At 36.9% G+C, this 19,307-nt stretch overlaps 1 protein-coding gene across 7 annotated transcripts in view; it reads right to left on the bottom strand.

Moving 5' to 3' along the window:
- LOC101894339 (filamin-A) overlaps positions 1-19,307 on the bottom strand; it is a 152,233-nt gene that overhangs the window by 110,370 nt on the left and 22,556 nt on the right. For 2 of the 7 annotated variants that reach the window (XM_059118681.1, XM_059118677.1), the window contains exon 1: positions 8,172-8,853. The exons of 1 other annotated variant lie outside the window; for it this stretch is intronic. The gene's annotated coding sequence lies outside the window, so the exon portion shown is untranslated. Of the gene's footprint in view, positions 1-8,171; positions 8,855-19,307 lie in introns of those variants that run through there. 4 more of the 7 variants (XM_059118674.1, XM_059118683.1, XM_059118687.1 and 1 more) reach the window with 4 other exon arrangements.

Here is a 19,307-nt window from a genome sequence, read left to right as displayed (position 1 = left end):
TGGTTAGAAAAATTAAATAGCGACTTGATCGAAACTCGCGTCGCAGTGTTCGAAAAATTGCTAATGATCTGAACATATCGCAATATTCCATTCGGCAAATGTTGAAAAATGAGTTCGGGGTAAATCCATTGAAATTTAAAAAAATGTAGGAACTTACACCGCGTTAGAAAAAAAATAGACTCCTCAAAAGAGCTAAAGAGTTGGCCGAAAGTGGTGAACTGCCGAATTTGGTTTTCTCCGATGCGAAAACTTTCGTTGTCCAGCAGATTCTAAACAAACAAAAGGTCAGCTGAAAATAGTTACCTTCGGTTGGCTACCAGAACTCATGTGCCGGCCATGGTGATGGTGTAGGCCCCCATTACAGCCGATGTTCGCTCTCCCCTTGCATTAATCGACCTTGGCATCAGAATAAATGCCGAATATTATCGCGAAAATATTCTGGAGGGTGTATTAAAGATTTGGGCACGCAAACATTTTGGCCGCAGACCTTGGACATTCCAACAGGACTCAGCACTATCGCACTCAGCACGTGCCACTCAAGAATGGTTACAAAATGAGGTTCCTCGCTTCATTTCCAGCGCACAATGGCCACCATCTCGGGATACCAATCCTTTGGACTATTGTGTCTGGAGTATTTTGGGAAGCAAGGTTGGCACCAAAGTGTCGATCACCTCAAGCAAGCGCTTCGCCGGGAATAGGCCAAAATACCGTAGAGCAACATTCGGGCAGCGTAAGACGGTTTTATTGGCCGTTTAAAGGCCATAACTCGTGCCAAAGGTGACCAATTCGAACAAGTCTAAACTTATTCTAAAATTTGATGATATTTCCGACATTTTTTGCTTTCATTCAATAAAATTTGAAAAAAAAAAAATGTAAAAATTATGACATTTGACTTTGTTGCAGTTTTTTTATCTCTTACTTCATTGGGATTATTACCCCCATAACATGTTGCTTTTCTTCTAATCTCGCAGGCTCGAAAGAGCAATTAGGAGAGCGAATCAAATTTGGCACACTAATGCTAAATAAAAATATGAAAAAAAAAGACCGGCAACTTCATGCTTCCGAAATTGAATCGAGGCAGAGGAGAGCACAAAAAAAGAAAATAGAACTTGAACTCTGGCAGTTAGTTGTTGTTTATTGTCTGGCGGTCGAGCGAACAGACAGACAAACATTCAGACACTCTCTAACCAAATATGTATGTATGTATGTATGTAATGTGCGTGAATTGACTGTTCTTCATTCACTTAATTCATTTCACACACTCAAGAAAGCTTGCAGCAGAGATCGTCGCATTGACTGACGACGACGTCGTCAGCAGCAGCAGCAGCAGCATAGAAAGAAAGTCACAAGACAGGCAGGCCAGGCAAACAAGAAATGAAAACAAGCCACAAGAAAAACAGGGAAATACACAAATTTAGACGCACACCTAACAACAAACACAACGAAAAGGGGAATGATAAAGAAGAAAATTAAAATAAACCTAAACGAAATTAGAAAATGAAACACCAACAACTATTGGGGCAACACAGAGACAGGCAAAGTGACAACAATAAAAACAATGAGGAGAAGAAGAAGGCCAACAGCAACAACAAACCACTAGAGGCGACCGGTAATGTAGTCTATCCAACAAACATCAAACGGTAGGAAGGTAGATAGTTGGGTAGATTGTTTTCAACACTTAAATTTGAAGTTGTGCAAAGAGAGAGAGAGATAGAGAGTGGAGAGAATAGTGTGCTCTTCATATATCTTCTAAGCAATATTTGTTGTTGCCGACAATATTGTATGAAATTTCGGACAGTTGTTGCTGCTATTAGTTCTTCATTTCATTATAATTTCGACATGTGCGAATATTTTTTTTTTGCACTAGGGGAGAGGAGGGATTTATGTACATGCATACATACATCCGAACATGTAGATAAAACATAAATGTTTTTAGAAAACACATTTAAAGTTCATTAACATATTATGTCGTGGCGGCGCAAAAAATTTGAAAGTATGAAGATGGCAATTTAGTTTTAGAAGCACTAATGAAATTTTAAGTGAGTAGTTAGTTATCTGACAATGAAAGCAATTAGAACCGGACTTGAGTCCGTTCCTACAGTTGATTTAAAAGGGTATTAAACCATTTTCAGGTGCAATTCGAAACAATTGGAATTCCAGATAGCGATAGCTAGTCATGAACAAAAGTCGACTTCTCGATTATCTTCTAGGGGAGGATGGTGCCATTTACGTACTCCAAAAATCAAGCCTAAGATAATTCTGATGAAAAACGATGCTGAAATCATCAAAGTACAGAATATTGGGAGGTACGGTTGTATGGACGCTACATGAAGACGTGAGTTTGTATGGGCAATTTTCTGTCATAGGAAGCTTTACTCACTGCGAACTCCAAATTTGAAGAAATTCTGGTGAAAAGTGCTGCTAAAATCGTCAAAATAACGAATATAGTGAGGGAGCTCTGAAAAGATGTGGATCTGTGTAGGCAATTTTCTGTCATAGGCGGTAGTACCCCAAAACTTCAAATACAACATTTGAAAACATTTCGGAGAAAAGTTTGACACAAAAATGTATAGAATATCTTTAGGTACAGTTATATGGGTCATATATGAAAACAGCCGATTATCTGCCGGAGAAGGTGGTGTTTCCTACGAACACCAAATACCAAGTTTGAGATAATTCAGTTAAAAAATATATCTAAAATTATCAAAATGCCGAATTTTGGGAGGTATCGTTATGTGTGGCCTAAACGAATCTGTACAGGACATTTCTGCCATATGAGGTGGTAAACATTGCGAACTCCAAATTCAAAATTTGAAACAATTCGGTTAAAAAGTTGATACAAATTATCAAAATACCAAATATCTGGAGGTACAGGGTTGCCCATATTCGACGGACCCATAACTCTTTGAGCCCATTTCAATCGACGAGGCTTGTCGGCAGGCAACATTCTTTGCGTCAATTGAATTTTGTACGGGAACAAATGCAAATCAATGCGAATAATCCGTTGTAAAGTGGACCGAGCCATGCCCAACTGCTGAGAACGGTGTTTTTGGGATGTTCTTGGGGACCTCTCAACACTGGCTCGTACGGCAGCGATATTCTCGGCCGATCGCCTTGGTCGACTTTTATATGGCCTATTCGGATTAGAAAGATATTTAAACGTATAAACGCTTAATAGTGTTCTTAGAAGGCGCACTTCTCACATTTTTTAATGTTTTAAAAGCACGTTGACTTTTCACAATTGACTTCTTCTGTTGAATGTAAATTTCAACTATTTCAGAGCGCTCGCGTGGCGTGTATTGTTTCATGGTCTGACGCTTCAAACGCGGTATGTCATTAAGCGATGTGACATCTCTGTCAAAAGTTATGGCGTTGCCAGATGGGTCCGTCAAATATGGACAACCCTGTACAGTTACATGGGGTCTATAAAATTTGGGCATATGTACAGTTCCCTGCAAGGATGTTGCCTACATACTGGGAACACATATTCCAAATTTATAGTAAATTTGATTTGAAATAATGACTAAAACATTCAAAATACCTTAAATCATACCAAAACCCGAAGGACCCGGACCCTCAGATTTTTACCCGATTTTAGACAAAGTCGCAAAAAATCCAAAAAAGTCGCAAAAGAGCCCATAATAGGGGGTCAACAAAATGGATGCCAAATTGAAGCTGACACTCTTACCTTTCCAAAATGCTAGATAGATATGGTTCTTTCCAGCCGCATAACCCGATTCTAACCAGCTCATTAAAATTATGTTTTCAATAAAAAAAACTTTATTTCGCGTAGGGTAAGTGGATACGGGTCTTGAAATCGGACTTTCCAGTCAAAGCTCTAGGGTCCGGATTCAGGTCCGTCCCCCAAGAAAAAATAGTTTCCCGGAATCAGTGTAAAAGTACCATTCGGCAAATATTAAAAATGAGCTCGGGGTAAAGCCATTGAAATTCCAAAAAGTGCAAGAACTTACACCGCAATGAAAAGAAAATAGACTCGAAAGGGCTGAAGAGTTGCTTGGCTTGGCCGTGGTGAACTGCCGAATTTGGTTTTCTCTGATGAGAAAACATTCGTTGTCCGGCAGTTTGCAAAGAAACAAAATTATCGTGTTTACTTGCCAAAGAGCTGAAAATGTTCACCTAGGTTGGCCACCAGAAATCAAGCGCCGGCCATGGTGATGGGCCGCCATAACAGCCGATAGTCGCTCTCCGCTCGTATTAATCGACCGTGGCATCAGAATAAGTGCCAAATATTATCACAAAAATATTCTGGAGGGTTTATTAAAGCCTTGGGCACGCAAACATTTTGGCCACAGACTTTGGACATTCCAACAGGACTCAAGCACCATCGCACTTAGCACGTTCTACCCAAGAATGGTTACAAAATGTGGTTCCTCGCTTCATTTCCAGCGCACAATGGCCACCAATATCTCCGGATACCAATCCGTTCGACTATTGTATCTGGAGTATTTTGGAAAGCAAGGTTGGCACTAAAAATTACCAAAGTGTCGATCACCTCAAGCAAGCTCTTCGCCGGGAATAGACCAAAATACCGCAGAGAAACATTAGGGCAGCGAGTGACGGTTTTTATTGGCCGTTTGAAGACCATAATTCGTGCCAAAGGTGACCAATTCGAACAAATATAAACTTATTCTAAAATTTGATGCTATTTACGACAGTTTTTGCTTTAATTCAATGAAATTTTAAAAAAAATGTAAAAATTATGGCGTTTGACTTTGTTGCAGTTTTTTTTATCTCACCCTGTAGATGATAGAAAATCTTTCCGAGATATTGGGAAAATTGTTGGAAGTAAACATTGTAAAAATTAATAATTATTAAAAATAATTCCTGTGGGGATTTCGCCTGTGAAATGGCGTCAAAAGCGACTCTCAGTGAAAATCAGCAAGTAAATGAGTAAGTAAGTAAATGATTTACATGGGTAAGTACCGCAAAAGAAACCTTATATATCTAACACTAACCAGAGCAAGAGCATGGAATTTGCCAAAGTAAATCCATTAATAACAAGTAACAAAACAAATAAGCTCGGCCGGGGCGAACTTTTAATACCCTCCACCATTTGGAAGAAACTTGAAAATTTTAAAAAAATACTGAACTTTATTCGGAGGCCATACAAAGACGTGGACCTGCATAAGTATTTTTTTAGTTTTAAGGCTGTAGTACCCATTAAGATCCCAAATATGGAATTTGAAACAATTCCGACGAATAATGTCGCTAAAATCATCAAAATATCGAATAAAGGGAGATACCGTTATATTGCGGCTATGCGAAGACCTGGACCTGCATACTAAATTCTTAGGCATATGTTGTAGTACCCATTACAAACTTCGAATACGAAATTTGAAACAATTCGGGTGAATAATGTAGCTAAAATCATCAAAAGACCGAATATCGGATGGTACAGTTATATGGGAGCTATATGAAAACATGGACCTGCCTACTGGGAAAATACACAGTTGTGCAAAATTTTAGCCTTTGTGTCATGAATATTCCGATGAGTTACAAACGGAATGACAAAGCTAATATACCCCCCCTAGAATGGTGGAGGGTATACAAATGGGTGTAGTAATTGACTGACTGACTTTACGTTTCATCAAGGACTAGACGAAATGGCTGAAGCTAGATTCTTGAAATTTTGGATGAGGATCACTCTTGGTCCGAAGTTTTCAGAAAATTCGCACTAGAACGTCACGAAAAGTACTAGAAGCTACTAAATATAGCACCCTTTGTATTTGACGAACCAGTAGAGCTAGAACTTAAAATTGGAAAGAGGGTCACTTATGGAGGGTGTGATGAATGTATCAATGTACTTTTGGTAATTCGCACCGTAAGTGTACGAAAAGTACTAAAATGTACTATATTTGGTACCACATCATATGATGTGAATGGTTAGACACACAATTCGATTATAACTTGCTGTTTTTACCCATTTCAATATTTTTATCTGTGTTAGATAAAGCATTACAATGGAATACTTCGGTCTACTATATCTGGCACCTCACGAGCAGCTTAACATTTGCCTAAAAATTATCACATATCTCGGGCACGTCGCAATATTTACATCATATTTATTTAAGTCCGATACGAAATGGACAATATTGGTCCATTCCTTTGAAACCTACTCCATAGAGGGTCAAGAATTAGACCGATACTGACTAATGCCTTTTAACTGTCTTTCTACTATACCTAGATACATGAATTTGTGAAGAATATTTCTTTTTTTGACACCTTCTGTCTAAAACGAAAGGTTATGTTATGCATCAACTCTAACAAAGACCGCGAAAAAAGTGATCAGAAATCCTTGGGATAGATCTTATGACAAATCATTCTGTAGAATATTTTGACCAGCTACGATCCCGTTTAAAGGGAGTTTTGAACTATATTTTGAAAAAAGAGGGTTAAAATTTTCGACCAAAATATTTCTCGTATTTTTATACCCTCCACCATACTATGGAGGGTATATTAATTTTGTCATTCCGTTTGTAACTCCTCGAAATAGTCATGTCAGACCCAACAAACTATATATATTTTTGATCAGCGTAAAATTCTAAGATGATTTAGTCATGTCCGTCTGTCTGTCTGTCTGTTGTAATCACGCTATCTTTTGAACAAATTGAGATAGAAGGCTAAAATTTTGCACACATGTATATTTTGCCAGTAGGCAGGTTAAGTTCGTAAATGGGCCATGTATGTCCAAGTTATTATATAGCCCCCATATGATGGTACCTCCCGATATTCGGCATTATTCACCGGAATTGTTTCGAATTTGGTATTTGAAGTTCGTAATGGATACTACAGCCTAAGACAGAAAATTATCTGTGCAGGTTCACGTCTTCATAAAGCCCCCACATAACGGTACTCCCCCGATATTCGGTATTTTGATGATTTTAGCTACATTATTTAACGAAATCGTTTCAAATTTGGCATTTGCAGTTCGTAATGGATACTACATCTTAAGTCAAAAAATTAACCATGTAGGTCCACGTCTTCCTATAGCCCCCATATAACGGTACCCCCCGATATTCGGTATTTGGATGATTTTAGCGACATTATTTAACGGAATCGTTCCAAATTTGGTATTTGAAGTTCGTAATAGATAGTGCAGCATAAAACAGAAAATGAGCCATGTAGGTCCACGTCTTCGTATAGCCCCCATATACCGTACCCCCCGATATTCGGTATTTTGATGATTTTAGCGACATTATTTACCGGAATTGTTTCAAACTTCGCATGTGAAGTTCGTAATAGATACTTCATCCCATGCCAGAAAATTGTCTGTGCAGGTCCACGTCTTCGTATAGCCCCCCAAATAATAGTACCCCCTATATTCGGTATTTTGATGATTTTAGCAACATTATAAACAGATTTTTCTTCAAGTTTCGCATATGACAAAAGTTGCCTATGCAGGTCCACGACGTCGTATAGGCATTCGGTATTTTTAAAATTTTAACAGAATTTTTAACGGATTTTATTTTTTTGGAAATTGCTAAATTTGTACCAAATAGTGGAGGGTATTAAAAGGTCGGCCCGGCCGAACTTACAGCTTTTTTACTTGTTATCTACAATATTGCCGAAGACACTACATACCTAAAACGCAAAGATTCCTTGGAAGCTTAATTTGAAAATTTCCAAAAAAAAATTGTGTCAAAGAAGGGATCGTGTCCCTTTATTTAGGTCACTTTGCGATTAGCTTCTACTTTAAGTTCAACTCTCAAATGTACTGGTTTTTTCCTGTAAATATTGAAAAATTTGATTTGGGGTCGAAGGGTATTTTGGTTCAATTTTAAAGCCATTTGCATAGCCATTAAATGCCTGCTTCTCGGTGACGATACGAAAGTGGATTCGTAGGAAAAATAGAATTCCAAACGAATTTTTCATATTTTTGATTTGTTTCAATTCATTTCAAAATTTGAAAACCCCATTTCAAAGTTTTAATCAAACACTCCAAAATATCATTCTCAGCATTTGACCCACCCTATCCTACCCATAAACATTGAATTGAAATGTAAACAAAATTGAAAATTCCAAGAGAAATGTCAACACCGCTGGAATGTTATTCTGGCGTTTCTTGCAGCACTTCACGCGGCTGTCAAATGCAATGCGAAGCCAAAAGAACAAAAAGCAAACAAAAAAGCGAAACGAAAAAGAACACCCACCTGTGGATTATATGTGTATGTGTAGGTATCAGTGTTGTCACTGGTGTTGTTGTTGTTGGTGTAATAAATTTGTTCAACAGGATACTCTTGTGGATGGAGTTGCTGTTGTTGTTGTGTGGCAGCGTATGATGTCACGGGCAAATTCAAAGTTGTTGTTTTCACTACACCACTACTATTCGTATTATTTTTGTTGTGACAATTTGTTGGTTGTTGTTGCTGCTGTTGTTGTACAGATTTCAATTCACTATTTGTTGTTGGAAAATCACTTTTCGTAAAATTCGTTTGAGGCAAATTATTGTAAAAATTTCGTTGTTCTTGTTGTAGTTGTTGTTGTTGACCAGCAACAATTGCCGAATTTGTTGTTACGGGGTTCGAAGTTGCAGCACAATTATTATGCAAAAGATTCGTGTGATGACTATTTGTTGGCGCGACGTACGACAACGGAGCGGCGGAGGAGACGACACCGTTCGTTTGCGGCGTTTGCTTTAAATTTATTTGGCAAAATTGCTCTTTCAATTGATTGATTGCCGTTGCAAATTCGGGTGACGTTTGCTGTTGTTGCTGGTGTTTATTTTTCTGACTTCTTTGTATCGGACTATTAATATCAACCGTCTGCGCACGCGATCCACCTTCAACTGAATGCGTTTGTCCAACAAACGGAGAATTTACTGGCTTTGCTGATGTCGCCGCTGCCGTTGTAGCTGCTGCTGCTATTGGTGTGGACGTCGTGGTTATAGCTCCACCACTACTACCACAGTTGCGATTAATGTTGGTACGTTGTGACGGCGTTAGCTTTTGTTGTTGTTGCTGCTGCCCTGCTGCTGCTCCCATAAAAGCAAAACCACCACCGCCGCCACCAGTAAAAGGCTGTGTTGTATTTGCATTGGGCAAATGAATTCCACCACTGTTATTCATTGTTGTTAGAGCCGTTGTCATTACAGTGTTGTTGTTATTGTTATTGCTATTGTCACCACCAATACCATAACGACCGGCTTTGTTGTCATTGTTGTTGTGGGGACTTTGATTAACGCTGCCACTATTGGGGCCACTCTGCAGAGAGCCATTGTTGCGTAAATTACGTGAACCATACATTATGGCTCTTTAATGTGGTACTCTCGCTCTCTGCCTCTCTTAAATAAAATACAATGATCGCACACTCTCAAACAAACAGGTATGGTGTTTTGGTGCTCTGCCACAAATGAATGTTGATAAGGGCTCCCCTTTATTTGACGCTCTTTCGTTTGTGTTGTTTACTCTTGTTCTCTGCAATGTCGATGGGGTTCTCTGCTTCTCTTAATGCCGTTGGATTTCACTCTCCCCCTCACTGCAGTGTATTGTCTTTGTTTGTGGGGTTTATTCTTTGAAAATAAATGAAATGATTTGTTCTTGCGGTTACCTCTCTGTTTACTTTGTGAGGTACTCTTAACTTCTTAATTAAAATTTCAAATAAAATGTTTTTCTCCCTGATTTCAATTCTCTTAATAACTATTTCACACTGCAAAGTAAATATTTTATTATAAATGACAATTTCTTTTTGTTTTCTTTTTTCTTCGTGGAATTTGCTTTCGTTTTATGGTGTTTCTTTTTTTTAATGAATGATTTAATTTTTTGATAAGAATTTAGATTGCGTGTTTTTTGGTTTTTTGATTGTGTTGACTACATGTTCGTACAAATATTTGCATTGATTCATCATCGTCTTCAGCGCCGCGTATGAGTGCTAATGTGTTGGTATTAGGCGAAAATACCTTGAAATCCATTCTATGATGTCAGGAGGACATGATGGTGTCAAGTTGTCTAGTGACCGCTCGAACCAAAAAGTTATTTTGAAAAATAATTGTTAGGAGGATATATTTTGTTGGGTTGGCCTTTAGCAGCGGTGCTCAAGAAGAAATATATCTTTTTAGTCAAATTTCTCTTTGCTTATTTAAATCAAGAACAAAGCAGTGTTAAGTTATTATTTATACAAATATTTTTTATCCATTCGCTTTATAAATTATTTTGGCAAACATTCGTGTTTAAAAACAATTAAATAGAACCGTAAAATATAAAGAAAAACAAAATTTTAATTTTCTCTTAAATTATCTCTTTTTTCTCTTCATGTTCTAGAACACGGTTTTGAGCACCGCTGCCTTTAGATAAGATATAAGTTGTCGGTGAAGATAAATGTAAATTTATCTAGCAAAACCAAGCGAAATTTACTCAAGCTCAACAAAGGTAAACAACGGGAGAGTGAGTAGACTTGAAGGCAATTTTAGGCAATAAATTCAGAACAAAAATTATGAATAAAGACATAATAAAAAATTATAACAACCACAATAAAGTTTCAACCCCTTAACCAATTCTCATGTAAGGTTTCGGCGTAAATGAAAGCCCCGCTTCGACCCTGCGCCATTTTTATACCCTCCACCATTCTATTGAGGGTATATTAGCTTTGTCATTCTGTTTGTAACTCCTCAAAAATTCATGATAGACCCTCCAAATATATATCCATTGTCAGTAGGAAGGTTAAGTTCGTAAATGGGCTATGTCGGTTCACGTTTTCGTATAGCCCCCCATATAACGGTACCTCCATTCATTAGGTATTTTGATGATTTTAGCGACATTATCCGCCGGAATTGTTTCAAACTTCGTATTTGTCCGTTCCACGTCGCATACGCCCCCATATAACCGTACCTCCCTTCATTCGATATTTTGATGATTTTAGCAACATTATTCGCCATAATTGTTCCAAACTTCGTATTTGAAGATCTGAATGGGTACTACAGCCTATGACAACAAATAATTTATGCAGGCCTACGACTTCGGTCATCATTTAATGATAGTTTTCGTAATTTGTTGAATTTTTTCAAGTTTCTTCCAAATGGTGGAGGGTCTTGAAAGTCCGGCCGAACTTAGCTTCTTCTTCACTTATTATTTCTTATACCCTGGCCTTTTAAATAGGTCTTCGAGAAACTCGCTCGAATTCCAGTAAACGATGAAACTAGCTGGATGTTGGTCAAATTCGAGTAAAGAGTGAAATTTACTCGAAGTCGAGCGGGAACTCTCCTGGCGTGTAGAAAGAACAAAACAGGAGAAAAATTTTTCCGATTTCGCTTGAATAACGGCGAGCTGGCCTGGCTCGTTATTGAGTGGAAGCAAAATTCAAGCAATCCCTCTCGCGAGCATATTTCACTCCCAAGACGAGCAAATCTACTCCTAAAACGAGCAAATCTATGTTCTGGTTTATATGAGCAGTTAACCCTTTAGGTTATTCTATGCCATATGGCAAAACATTTTCTGTTACAGGCTGTAGTATCCACAGGCACTTCAAATACGAAATTAGAAACAATTCTGGTTGATAATGTCACTAAAATCATCAATATACGGAATATACAGGGTAAGATAAAAAAAACTGGAACAAAGTCAAAAGCCATAATTTTTATTTTTTTTTTTAATTTTATTGAATGAAAGCAAAAATGTCGGAATTAGCATCAAATTTTAGAAAAAGTTTAGATTTGTTCGAATTGGTCATCTTTGGCACGAATTATGGCCTTTAAAAGGCCAATGAAACCGTCGCACGCTGCCTGAATGTTACTCTGCCGTATTTTGGCCCATTCCCGGAGAAGCGCTTGCTTGAGGTTATCGACACTTTGGCATTTTTTAGTGCTAACCTTGCTTTTCAAAAAACTCCAGACACAATAGTCCAACGGATTGGTATCCGGAGATTTTGGTGGCCATTGTGCGCTAGAAATATAGCGAGAAACCTCATTTTGTAACCATTCTTGGGTGGCGCGTGCTGAGTGCGATGGTGGTGAGTCCTGTTGGAATCTCCAAGGTCTGCGTCCAAAATGTTTGCGTGAGGAAGGCTTTAATACACCCTCCATAATATTTTCGCGTTAATATTCAGCATTTATTCTGATGCCACAGTCGATTAATACGAGCGGAAAGCGACCATCGGCTGTTATGGCGGCCCATTCCATCACCATGGCCGGCGCTTGAGTTCTGGTGGCCAACCGAGAGTGCACATTTTCATCTGACCTCTTTGGCAAGTTAACACGATCATTTTGTTTGTTTAGTTTACAAATTGCTGGACAACGAATGTTTTCTCCTCGTAGAAACCCAAATTCGGCAGTTCACCACTTTTGGCCAAGCGAAGCAACTCTTTAGCTCTTTTTTCTTCTGTTGCGGTGTAAGTTCTTACACTTTTTGGAATTTCAATGGTTTTTCCCCGAGCTCATTTTTCAATATTTGCCGAATGGAATATTGCGATATGTTCAGCTCAAGAGCCATTTTTCGGCCACTGCGACGCGGGTTTCGTCTTGGTTTTCGAACCATTTTTGCTGATGTTACTGTTTTCTCCCGTCCACTTCCTTGACATCGGGCTACGCTACCAGTATCACGGCAACGAGCGATGGTACGAAAGATTTATTCACATTTAAATTCTGGAGTACTCTGATGATAGCCACTTGTGGTTTTCCAGCCAAATATAAAGAAATCACACTTGAATTCCATCACGAATAACTTTTTTCTGGAAAATTCTCACCAAAATGCTTTTGTACTCTTGTAAACAATATAATGAGCTATCACTGGAATAATTTTAACAGCTGTCGGGTGAGTGACAGTTTTTTCACCTCAACCAGTAAAGGTTTAGGACCTTTGGCGTTTTGGACCCAATTTTTTTGGGGCTTTTAATCTACAACCGTTTCGATTTGGTCCAAACTTGGTACATCGTAATATTATTATCAAAATTAGATCGAGTTCGGAGAAGGGCAACATCGGTCCACTCCATCAAGTAACTCCCTCACAAAGGGTCAAAATTTTAAATAATTATAACTCTTATAAAAAACGCAATATTTTTATTAACCCAAGGTCTGGTGTGATATATCGGTCCACTCTTTCTGGTACCTCCCAGGATTCATAACAAAGATGGTAGAAATCGGACCATTTCTCCTGGCACCTCCCCCACATAAGGTTCAAGATTTTGAAAAACAAAACCCTCAAGTATAGGAAGAAGTCTGTATAGTCCAAATCTGGCACGTTGTAATATTTATATCAGTCTTAGGTCAGATACGAATTTTTCAATATTGGCTAACTGCTTCGGAACCTCCCTCATAAAAGGCTGGGGGTATACATCTGTTGGAAAAACCGACTGATACTATAGGACCCTGGAAGAATCCTTGAAAAAATATTTTTTACGGGTTTTTTGTTGGCAAATTGAAAGGCATTTTTTCTGGACATACAATTGGAAATAGCTTTTTCTTTTCTTTGGTGACTTTGTAGCGAAATTTTATGGAAAATATTTTTTTTCTAAATTAAGTGGAGTTTTAGACATTTTTTCCGAGAATACGGCACTTTCATGATTTAACACGAAAACAGATCGAAGAAAAATCGATAAAAAATTCAGTTTTCTTGGGAAATGCATTTCCGACAACAGGCTTTGAATTGCTTCAATATGGTGCATTTATGCAGCTTTTAGCAAATTATAAGATATTTACATTCAAGTTTTACACATACAAAAAACACAATATCCCAACCTTCTATGATTTTGATTGCTTATCATTTCTTGCTCGATAGCTAGTGATCAATAGTATTTTTCAAGAATTTCGATGACGAAAAATACTATTATCGAAAATTTGCACTTCAGTGTTAGCTTATCTATCAAAAGGAAATGCAATGACTCACACTTCTCTTAAAAAAATATTTAAGAGAAATATTTTACGTTATTTACTACTATTTTATTGAGTAAATTATGGGAGTAAATTTCCGTCTCTCAACCATCAACAACAACTGATTTTGTTGACCAAATCTCTCGACGGCCAACAACATTTATTGCAGAGAGTTTATCGTTTTCTTTTTTCTTTCACACATGACATTCTTTTGTAACAAAATAATTAGCATTCTTTTTGTGCATTTTTGTTGTTGTTGTAGCCAAAAAATAATACATACAAATAATATTCTTTGTATAAATAGTGTGTGTGTGTGGTGAAAGAGATGCAGCAACAATGTTATGGTTAAATTGGGAGAGAGACTGGGTAGTGGTAACAGGTTTTCATCGGCCTTTCCCCACAAATTGATGGGTTTTTCAATTTGGAAAACACCCAAAATTATTAAAAGTAATTTTTATTAGCCATAAGAATTAGGCGTTTATTGAGTATGGAGGTGGTAACGATTTATCTTGTCAGCAAGTTAAGGGGGAGAAAATTAGTGAGTAAATAAATGAAACAGATATTTCTAGCGTACGACGATATTCGAACAATTTCGAATAGAAATTCAAATGAAAGAAGAGCTTGCCCGAAACCTTCAAAATAACTTCTATAGTATTAACCTTTAACTTCTGAGGTGGTGGTAAAATTTACCCTCCCTTCACATTTTCTTGAAATTCTCTATTCTATTACAATGAATAAAAATTTTGTTTACATAAAAAAAATGTTTTTTTACTTATTGTAATTTAAAATATACATGCTTACTTTTAAAAAACAAATTATTAGCAAATAAAATTTTTAACAAAGTTTTTTTCTGTAAGATTTAGAGGGGTAAAATTTAACACCACGTTATAAAATATGTCACCTCAGAAGTTAAAGGTTAAGATGTTATATGCCATCTACATGTATCTATACAAAACAAAAGGTTTATTCTCAGGACTTGCATAGACGAAAGACGTCTGGTATGGACAGAACACCCTATATAAATGTTTTTTGTAGACAGAAAAGAACTTTCATATTTTTCTGGAAACAATAAACCTTTTACCTCCAAAATACGAGCCTCCTGAGAATAGTAACAATGAGTATGACTCTGCTCTGCTCTTTTTCGACTTGAAGTAAAATTAGCTCGAAATCGAGCAGATTCTACTCTTGTGTAGTACTCTTTAGCTTTCGGCATACTGTTGTTAGTTTTGCACGTATGTGTATTTCTAGGATGTACGCTGGTCCCACGAACACACAAATCACCAAACAGAAACATTTGTATACCCTCCGCCATACATGGTATGGAGGGTCTATTAAGTTTGTCATTCCGTTTGTAACTCATTGAAATAATAACTTTAGACTCAACAAAGTTTATATATTCTTAATCAGCGAAAAATTCTAAGACGACTTAACCCCGTCCGTCCTTCTGTCCCTCTGTTGTAATCACGCTAGAGTCAAAACGAATAAAGATAGGAAGCTAAAATTTTACACAGATCAGTCTTTTGCCTGCAGGCAGGTTAAGTACGAAGGTGGGCTATATCGGTCCACGATGTGGTATAGCCCCCATATAACGGTCTCCCCAATATTCGATATTTTGATGTTTGTAGCCAAAATTTTCAATTATATTGTCTGAAAATCCACAAAACGGTTCCTTCTGAGTACTTTACTCCTTGGAAGAGTATTGTCTACATAGGTACACGATATCGTATAGCCCCCATATAACGGTACCGCCCGATATTCGGTATTTTCATGTTTTCAGCTACATTTTTGAATGGAATTGCCTAAAAATCCAAACTAGAAGTTCTTTCTAAGCACTTAACCCCTGGAAGAGTATTTCCCCTATATAACGGTACCTCCAGATATTCGGTATTTTGATAATTTTAGTGACATTATTCACCGGAGTTGTATCAAATTTCGTATTTAGAGCTCGTAATGGGAACTACTACAGACCTCATATATCAGTACCTCCCTATATTCCGTATTTTGATGATTTTAGCAACATTGTTCTCCTGAATTGTTTCAAATTTGGTATTTGAAATTCGTAATGGATACTATAGCCTAAGACAAAAAGTTACGTATGCAGGTCCATGTCATCATACAGCCCCCATATATCGGTACCTTCCGATATTCGGTATTTTGATGATTTTAGCGACATTATTCACCGGAGTTGTTTCAAATTTCGTATTTGGAGTTCGTAATGGGAAATACAGTCTATGAAAGAAAATTGTCTACGCTCCCAATATTCAGTATTTTAACGATTTTAGGTACAATATTTACTGAAATTGTTTAAATTTCCTAATAGGTACTACAGACTGTGACTGAAAATTGTCTATGCAGGTCCATAGGTCTTCGTATAGGCCCAATATAACGGTAACTCCTTATATGCGATATTTTGATGATTTAAGCTACATTATTCACCGATTTTTTTTTTCAAGTTTCGTGTTTGAATATTTTAATGGCTTATGACAAACGTTGCCCATGCAGGTCCGCATCTTTCTGTAGACCCCAATATAACGTTTATGTTCGTCATTTTTAAGATTCTAACAGAATTTTTAACGGATTTTATCTTTATTTCATTGAATTTATTGAAATTTTCCAAATTCGTTCCGAATGGTAGATGGTTTTCAATGTTCGGTCCGGCCGAAATTACTGATTTTTTACTTGTTTCAACTCGCTCTGTTAGAGTAAACTTATACCCTATTTAGAGACATTTTAAACGGGTGTAATTCCCGTGTGCTCCCACGCAAAACAAAGAGTGGAGAGTAAACTTTGTGCTACACTCCTACTATTCGGTCATTCGCGCTCGCCACTAAGTTTTACTCGTGAGTAAAACAGAGCAAATTTGGCCTCAGGATAAAATACTATTTTGAAGTCTCCTTTGGATACATGTATATATTGGATATATGACCTTCGGCAGGACTTTTAAGAAAGAATCCCTCTACAGATCTGCCAAGAATCGAATAGTAGTTCATGAAGACTTTGAAGGTATTGAGGACTTTTAACGGATCGTATACAGACCTTTTCACGGGCTTTTATGGACAGAATGCGGAAATCCGTTTTAGGAGATTGATCTAGCGATGATCGTCCTCCTGGCGCACTATAACTCATAAATTGCAATATTTTAATCAAACTTATATCGAGTCGGATGGTAGTCAACGTTTGTCATTCCTTCTCGTACATCTCCTTTAAATGGTCAATTTTTTTTTTTTTTTTAAGTGTTGAATGAATTGAAGAAGCAGCTATCTTTGCCAGGCGATTTTTTATTACCCTCCTCCATTTAGTAGTAACTAGCAAAATTTAAAAAAATGCAATTGAAAAATTATTTCAATAGCAGATGCCATTAGGTACAGTTATACGAGGCCTATGCGAAAATAAGGATCTGTATAAGCAATTTGTCTGTCAGAGAAGGCAGTGTCATTTGAAGACTCTAAATACCACTTTAGAGATAATTCTGTTCAAAAATCTGTCTAAAATCATCTAAATACCAAATATCGGAAGGTACCGTTGTGTGGGTACTACATCATAACTTGTATTTATACTTTACAAGGTACTGTTAACACAAATAGCCAATTTACAGAAAAATCGATGAAAATTATGACTAAAATACCCAATCCATTTAAATTTGGAGGTACCATTATATAAGGGGGCTATGCCAAAACGTTGACCTATATGATCCATTTTCAATACCAAAAAATTGTACGGACCCAAAATACACCTGGAGAAAATTTATCAACTTACTTCACTTCGTTTGGAGGCCAGAGTGAATTCAACAGACGGACAGACAGAGATGGCTAGATCGACGTAGAATTTTTGGTTGGACAAGAATACAAACGGCATGACAAACCAAATATAGCCCCCATACTATGGTGGAAGGTATAAAAATTGAAATTATGAATGCCGTAATATATTTTTTAACTTTCACTTTTTGGATAAATCTTCTCGGCCCTAGATCCGCATTAGCAGTATCTAAACATTACATTACATATGGGGTCAACATTTTTTTCTGTTATTCCAGACTAAGGAAAATTTTGAATATAAATTTTATCGAGCAACTATCTTACATTAATCTCATTAAATTTTTAATTGAATAATAATTAATTTTCATTTTTTTACTAATTTAAAAACAGCTTCAGACTGTGTTGGAATATGTTGTGATAGGCCAACATGTCCATACAAAACAAAACGTCAACAACTTCCCTCGCTGATCACTTCATAAGAGTCCATTGGTAGTGAATCATTGTTTTTTTTATATCTCAGCCTAAACATAGGCTTTGAATTTTGTCGCGTTTTAACAATTCAAACTTAAAGTTAGTCATACGTTCCAGTGTGTGTCATGTGCATTCTATGAGTGTGTGGATCATAATAAATTCGATGAAAAAAATAGAAACCACAATTTATAAATAATAAAATTGCTAATTAATATTCTTGGCACAAATCATTTGACACAAATAGTTATCAATTCTAGATAATGGACGGAAATGCGGTAGTTAACAGATGAAAAGGAAGTATTATAGTTAACAGATGAAAAGGAAGTATTTGATTAGCGATTTAATCAGATAAGTTTATAATTTGGACGTTATTGTAAAATTTGAGTTTAAATAATCTACAGCTTTTATTGCCACTCGGCAATGACGTGCTGACATGGAACCATCTGAGTGGGAAAATTGTAAGTTCTTCCGGGCTGAACTTTGAATACACTCCACCATTTGGAAGGAATTTGCAAAATTTTAAAAGAAGAAAAAAATCGTTGAAAAATACTGCTAAAAACACAAATATAGAAAATATAAGGATTTACCGTTATATCCGATGCCATACTAAGACATGGACCGTATATGCAATTTTTGTCATAGGCCATTACGATATTAAAATACGAAACTCGAACCATTTTCGGTGAATAATATCGCAAAAATCATCAAAATAACGAATATTGAGAGAAAGCGTTAAATGAGGACTATACGTATACCTTGACTTCCAGAGATTATTTTCTGTCACAGGCGGTAGTACCTGGATAGGTAATTTTCTATCATAGGATTTAGCACCTATTCCGAACATACAATAAAAAAAAAAACAATTCCGATAGATAATGTAGCTAAAACCATGAAAATATCGAATATTGGGAGGTACCATTATATGGGGGCTATACGAAGACGTGGACCCGTCTCAAAAAATTTCTGTAATTAGATGTAGTACCCATAAGGAACTTCACTTCCAAACTTCCAAATCTGAAACATTTCTGGTGAAGAGTGTGACACAAATGATCGAAATACCGAATGTCTGGAGGTACAGTTATATGGGGACTCTACCAAAACATAGTTTGAAAATAATGTTACGATGTACCAAACTTGGCGCAAATCGAATTCTGCCTTCAAGGGTTATCGACTTCAAATGTCCTAAAACGGATTTGGGCTATTGGGACCTAGGGTCTAAAACCGTTATTCCAATGATGCACGTCTTTGTCACATGTATATATGCC

This window comes from Musca domestica, unplaced genomic scaffold (assembly GCF_030504385.1).
Source record: "Musca domestica strain aabys unplaced genomic scaffold, Musca_domestica.polishedcontigs.V.1.1 1, whole genome shotgun sequence".
Classification (NCBI taxonomy): domain Eukaryota; kingdom Metazoa; phylum Arthropoda; class Insecta; order Diptera; family Muscidae; genus Musca; species Musca domestica.
This window is presented reverse-complemented; position numbering and strand designations above follow the sequence as displayed.